This window comes from Ahaetulla prasina, chromosome 5 (assembly GCF_028640845.1).
Source record: "Ahaetulla prasina isolate Xishuangbanna chromosome 5, ASM2864084v1, whole genome shotgun sequence".
NCBI lineage: Eukaryota > Metazoa > Chordata > Lepidosauria > Squamata > Colubridae > Ahaetulla > Ahaetulla prasina.
In genome coordinates, this window is record NC_080543.1 from 1,173,902 (window position 1) to 1,180,156 (window position 6,255).

The following is a 6,255-nucleotide window of genomic DNA, read 5'->3' on the forward strand; positions in this document are numbered from 1 at the left end:
CCGAAGGTCAGGCAGTTGACGGAGTCCTGGGGGAAGTTCATTCCAGAGGGTGGGAGCCCCCACAGAGAAGGCCCTTCCCCTGGGGGCTGCCAGCCGACATTGCTTGGCGGACGGCACCCTGAGGAGTCCCTCTCTGAGAGCGCACGGGTCGGTGAGAGGTATTTGGTGGCAGCAGGCAATCCCGTAAGTAACCCGGCCCTAAGCCATGGAGCGCTTTAAAGGTAGTAACCAATACCTTGAAGCGCACCCGAAAGAGCACAGGTAGCCAGTGCAGCCTGTGCAGGAGTGGTGTCACATGGGAGCCACGAGGGGCTCCCTCTATCACCCGCGCAGCCGCATTCTGGACCAACTGGAGCCTCCGGATGCTCTTCAAGGGGAGCCCCATGTAGAGAGCATTGCAGTAATCCAAGCGAGAGGTCACGAGAGCATGAGTGACCGTGCATAGGGCATCCCGGTCTAGAAAGGGGTGCAACTGGCGGACCAGGCGGACCTGGTAAAAAGCTCTCCTGGAGACGGCCGTCAAGTGATCTTCAAAGAACAGCCGTTCATCCAGGAGGACACCCAAGTTGTGCACCCTCTCCATCGGGGCCAGTGACTCGCCCCCAACAGCCAGCCGCGGACTCAGCTGACTGTACAGGGGTGCCGGCATCCACAGCTGCTCCGTCTGGGAGGGGTTGAGCTTGAGCCTGTTTCTCCCCCATCCAGACCCGCAGGGCCTCCAAACACCGGGACAGCACTTCGATAGCTTCATTGGGGTGGCCTGGGGTGGAGAAGTACATAAGGTGTATGTGTATTGTAGGAACACAGCCAATATATCTGTTTGAAAATGCTCAGGTATAAATATTCGACAGGTAGTCCTCAATTTACAAACCACAAATGAGCCCAAAATTTATGTTGCTAAATGAGACATTTGTTAAGTGAGTCTAGCCTCATTTTATGGCCTTTCCTGCTAGACTTGTTCACTGAATCACTGCAGCCGTTAATTGAATCTGACTTCCCTATTGCTTGTCACAAAAGGGGATCACGTGACCCTGGGACACGGCAACCGTCATAAATGTGAGTTACTTGTCAAGCATCTGAATATAAATCACGTGGCTGTTGCGATGGTCATAAATGTGAAACATGGTCATAAATCACTTTTTTCAGTGATGTAATTCAAACAGTCACTAAGTGATCTGTTGTAAATCGAGGACTACCTGTACATGCAGCTAAATCACACAGGTATGAAAAATGACCTTACCACATGAAAATCTCACCTGGCAGATCCATTTATCCATGGTTAAGAAACAATTCAAACAAAGCCCACGAGGTGGCAGTGTGGCTTCATTTACTCAGGTTTCAGAGCAAAATGTGGAAGCTGGAAAGCCTTTTTGGCTTTAAATTTCATGGCTTTAATGCCTCCGTTTCCCATCAGCTATTTACCCCCTCCCACATTTTTTTAAATTAAGGCTTGCAAGTCTTCATAATAAATCTTAGAATAGAATAGAATAGAATAGAATAGAATAGAATAGAATAGAATAGAATAGAATAGAATAATAGAATAGAATTTTTTATTGGCCGAGTGTGATTGGACACACAAGGAATTTGTCTTGGTGCATCTGCTCTCAGTCTACATAAAAGAAAAGATACCTTCATCAAGAATCATAAGGTACAATACTTAATTGTACCTCCATTTTCCTGCATGAGCATATGTGCCGGCCAGTGGATGTGCGCCAGAAACTGGAAGTACCTTATCCATCATGTGCATGCCCCCGAGGTGGTTCCTTCCTGGTTGTGGCCCAAAGTGCACGCACGCACGCAAAGTGCTCCCTTTTTGATACTTGGTGCTTTGCGCACATGCGCGCTCTCCCTTTTTGGCACTCAGCGCTGAAATAGAATAGAATAGAATTTTTTATTGTCCAAGTGTGATTGGACACACAAGGAATTTGTCTTGGTGCCGATGCTCTCAGTGTACATAAAAGAAAAGATACGTTCATCAAGGTACAACATTTACAACACAATTGATGGTCAATATATCAATATAAATCATAAGGTTTGCCATCATTGCCCGAGGCTGAAGCTGGGCAGCTCTGGGGGTGGAGGTATAGCTGGGGTGCTCATTTAACAGAATAAGAGAGTTGGAAGGGACCTTGGAGGTCTTCTAGTCCAACCCCCTTCACTAACAAGAGACCCTAGATAATTTCAGACAGGTGTCTGTCCAGTCTCTTCTTAAAAGCCTCCCTTGTTGGAGCACCCATAACTTCTGGAGGCAAGCCCTTCCAGCGGTGGTTAATTGTTCTCATTGCCAGGAAGTTTCTCCTTAATTCCAGGTTGCTTCTCTCCTTGATAAGCTTCCATCTGTTACTTCTTCTCTTGCCTCTCTTTGTGGCCTTGCAGGAGGGAGCTCTTGTGCACAAGCCAGAGGGACCATGCTTGCATGACTACTTGGCTGAGGTCATACGTCTGGAATAGTCTCGGGTCTCCTGCTCCTCCTTGAGCAGGAGGTTCGGCTAGAAGACCTCCAAGGTCCCTTCTATCTCTGGTAGTCTGTATTCTGAGCCCCAGTGGCACAGTGGTTAGAATGCAGTATTGCAGGCTAATTCTGCCCACAGCCAGCAGTTCAATTCTCACCGGCTCAAGACTGACTCAGCCTTCCTTCCTTCTGAGGCTGGTAAAAGGAGGACCCAGGTTGTTGGGGGCAAAATGCTGCCTCCGTAAATTGCTTAGAGAGGGCTGGAAAGCCCTGTGAAGTGGTATCTAAGCCTAAGCACTAATGCAATTCTCTATTCTGCTAAACCATTGTCAGTTTAGTTGTCGCTCATTGAACAAACCACAATGGTAGGATATACACAACACACTATGCTCAAGCCCGAGAGGTCACGATGTGGCTTAAAAAGATAATCTTTCAGCCATTTCCAGCAACTTCCTTTCCGTTGAAATATTAGAAAAAACACCAAATGAAATTCCCTTTCAAGGCAGCAGTGATGCCAGCCTCTCATTCAGCTTGAAAAAATTGGTGTTCAGTATTTCTGTACCTAAATAGACGTGGCCTGGAGAAGTCAGGGGTGGAATTGATGATCAGCATTTGTGGGAATAGCAGCCAATTTGGGGGTGGGTGGGTGGTGGGTGCTATACTGAGGCTTTTTTCCAGCTGCAACTCCATATAGCAGTTGCTGGGAAGAGATGGGGAGGGGGGCTCCCGACATTCTGTCAGACCTGCCCCAGTTCGATCTCTTTGGAAAGAAAGACCCTCGACTCCACGGGTGAGTTGAAGTGGTAGGTTCTTTTACTAAAATATGCTGGTTGCAATAGAGTCAGGCTAGAACTGAATTTCCCACGCTCAAAAGATGCATAAGGTTTCCCCTCATCCCAGCCCTCCCTCCACGACAAGTCCGTCTTCAGCCATAATAAACTAATAAAAGTCTGCCTGGGTGTTTTGAGAACGCTGAGGTGTTTGGGGTAACCCGCATTCTTTCTCAGGGTCCGTGGCCTTGGGTGCTAGCACAAACCAGTTCCAAGCTCTCCTGCTCTTCTTCAAGTTGTCTTTCCCCATCCTCCCCAGTTCCCGTCACATACATGTTTATTGCCCATTTATTCCTTCCTCCCCACTCCAGTGTCTCCCTCCTCCCTCCTAGCCCTCAATGGCAGGATGCCAGCAAGGCGCCAGGCTGAAGATGGCAGAACTGACACACGGATCCAGTGGGCCCGGAGGACCCATAAGGCTGAACCTGGTCTGGTCTTCAGAGTGCCTGATCCAGCCTCATAGCTCTTACAGAAGTAAACTGGTAAGGAGTGAGGTTCTCCCTTCCAGGAAAATGTTGCATTCATTTATTTATACACAAATCACACCTTTATTCACAAATCCAGCTTCGTGTCTTTGGATGGACTCTGGTTAAGTCAGGCAGGGCCGAGCTGGAGCCTTCGGAGGGTGTGGAAGCAGCAACACCCACAAAGTCCAGGTGACGTGTGTTGGCATTTGTGGTTGTCTCTGGGTCCCCCCCCCACCCGTTCAACTTGGCCGGAGGAGGCGGGAGGGAGGGAGGGATTGGCCACTTTGGGACCCAATTACTGCTGTCTCCTTTGAACTCGGAGCTGCTCTTCCATCATCTGGCTAAGCCACACCAGCTGTTTTCGCACTCGGAGCCCAGGAGACCCATTAAAAGTGTCTAAAGTTTCTCTAATGCCTAATGAGAGGAAATGTCTAGGGCTTTCATTACTTGGCTATCTTGCCCGACTCTCTGGCGATGGCCACCTCGGTCCAGCAGGCCCTCCGGAGGGACAAGCGATTAACTGTTGCAGGAAGCCAAGCACCTCCCAGCCTCTCCTGGAGTCCCACTTCAGGGGGAGCAGGAGAACCTGCTGGCCTCAGAGGGGTAGCTCTGCTGCCAAGACGGTCCCTGAAGGTGGCCGTCCAGAAGTCCAGGAGAACATATGAAATGACCTTGTTTTCTGCATCCACCCAAATGAGACAAACAACAAGTACAAGGGGCTCTCTTGGGGAAACGGGCCGGCCATCTGTCTCCCACTCCCCACCTCGGCTCTTTGGAGCCCTTGGAAGGCTCCGGACAGGCTCTGCAGCCACGTCCACCCCACCCGGGGCCATGGCTGCCCTCCCAGCTCCTCCTAGGAGGATGGCAGCTCTTCTGGGCAGTCGCCAGCTGGGAGATGCCAGCCGGGCTCTCCACTTGAGGGAGTCGTTTCCGTGAACAAAGGCAGCTCAGCTTTCCTTTTCGTTGCTACCAGGCTGAAAGCAAGGATCTTGCCAAGCCCCACTCTGCCCCCCTGCCCTCGCCCCCCGGTTATATACGTGTCTCCTCCACATCTCCAGAGCTGTCAGTCAAGTGAGAATGTATAAAGACACAGCAATAGATCATGTTACAGATTTAAATAAGCAGATTTAGAGAATAGAAACCATACGGATAGATGTGTATGTATGTGGCTTTGTGAATAGTGCAGAACATTTGTATACCTCTCCATACCCTATTATATCTATATGTCCATCTCTCTCTCTCCCTCCATCTCCTCCCTCTTGGTGGTTATCAGCACACAGGGTGCCACACCAAAAACTCTTGGGTGGCACTTAGAAAATTAACAAAATTTCCATCTGTCAACTCCAAAATTGCTTGGATCAGCACATAGACTATGCCGGTGCGTTACCACATCATCCCAGGTTTTTTGGAAAAAAAACAACAACACCTCAATGTGAATGAAGTTTTTAACACAAAAAACAGACAGCTATGATCTATTTAAACAACATCAACAAGAAAAACAATAACCCAAAAAAAGAAATACGTCAAAAATCACAAAAAATATACAGCTAGGCATGCTAACAAGAAATAAAACAAAAAAGCAGGAAAATAGAAAATATGTCACAAATTGCTCACAAGTCAAGCAAATTTATATAAAGGAAAGAATCAATCAATAATCTTTCTGTTACATCCCCATTTATGAACTCTACTGTCATAAAACAATTCTGGACTTAAGGTATAAACTAAACAAGCTATTGCTTAGGCAGCTTTTCAGAATTTCAGATCCCCCCCCCCGCCCAGTTTTTATGTGTAGTTAATATATGAGAGACACCCACCAGCAAAATAATAAATACGTAACTGGGGAATCATTTGAAAATAATGTGTAATTTCACTATGAATACCTTGTTCTTAAATAATTAAAATGTGTGTATGTATGTGTTCAATTTTGAGGGGTGATTCCAGGTCCTGTTTTCATAAATACCTTGGTGAGACCTTCTGGGGTAACTTTTGAAGGAGGGGCCAGCTGACTCTTGCTGCCCAGCCTGCCTTCCTTGTGCCCTGAAGCCGATGGTTTTGGGGTGCTGGGGAGGACAAGCTGCAAGAGGGCCAGGCCTCAAATGGAGAAGGAGGTCGGGGAACCAACTGAAGTCTGGCTGTCTCAGAAGAAGCTGCTCTGGACTCTTAGAGCCGCTGCATTGAAGAGGGCATCCATCGCCTGCTGTTCTCAAGGCAGGAGCTCTCAAGACATTAAAAACCAGGGAATTGTAACAAGGCCTCGCTCACAGGGCCTTCTGTTGTGGGTCAGGGCTATGAATGCATGAATTGAAAAGCAAGGATCTCAATTTTGTTTGGTACAAATGCCTCTGAATTTCTTATCCAACTTTTCCTCCAGAAAGTCCATGTTTTAGCATGAGAAGAAGACCCTTTCTCAAGAAGAAGCAGGTTAAAGTCGGCTCACTCAGTGGCTTCCAGGATTGGCCATTCAGTGGATCCCACCCCAGAAGCCCATGGATCAAATTCAGCCTCC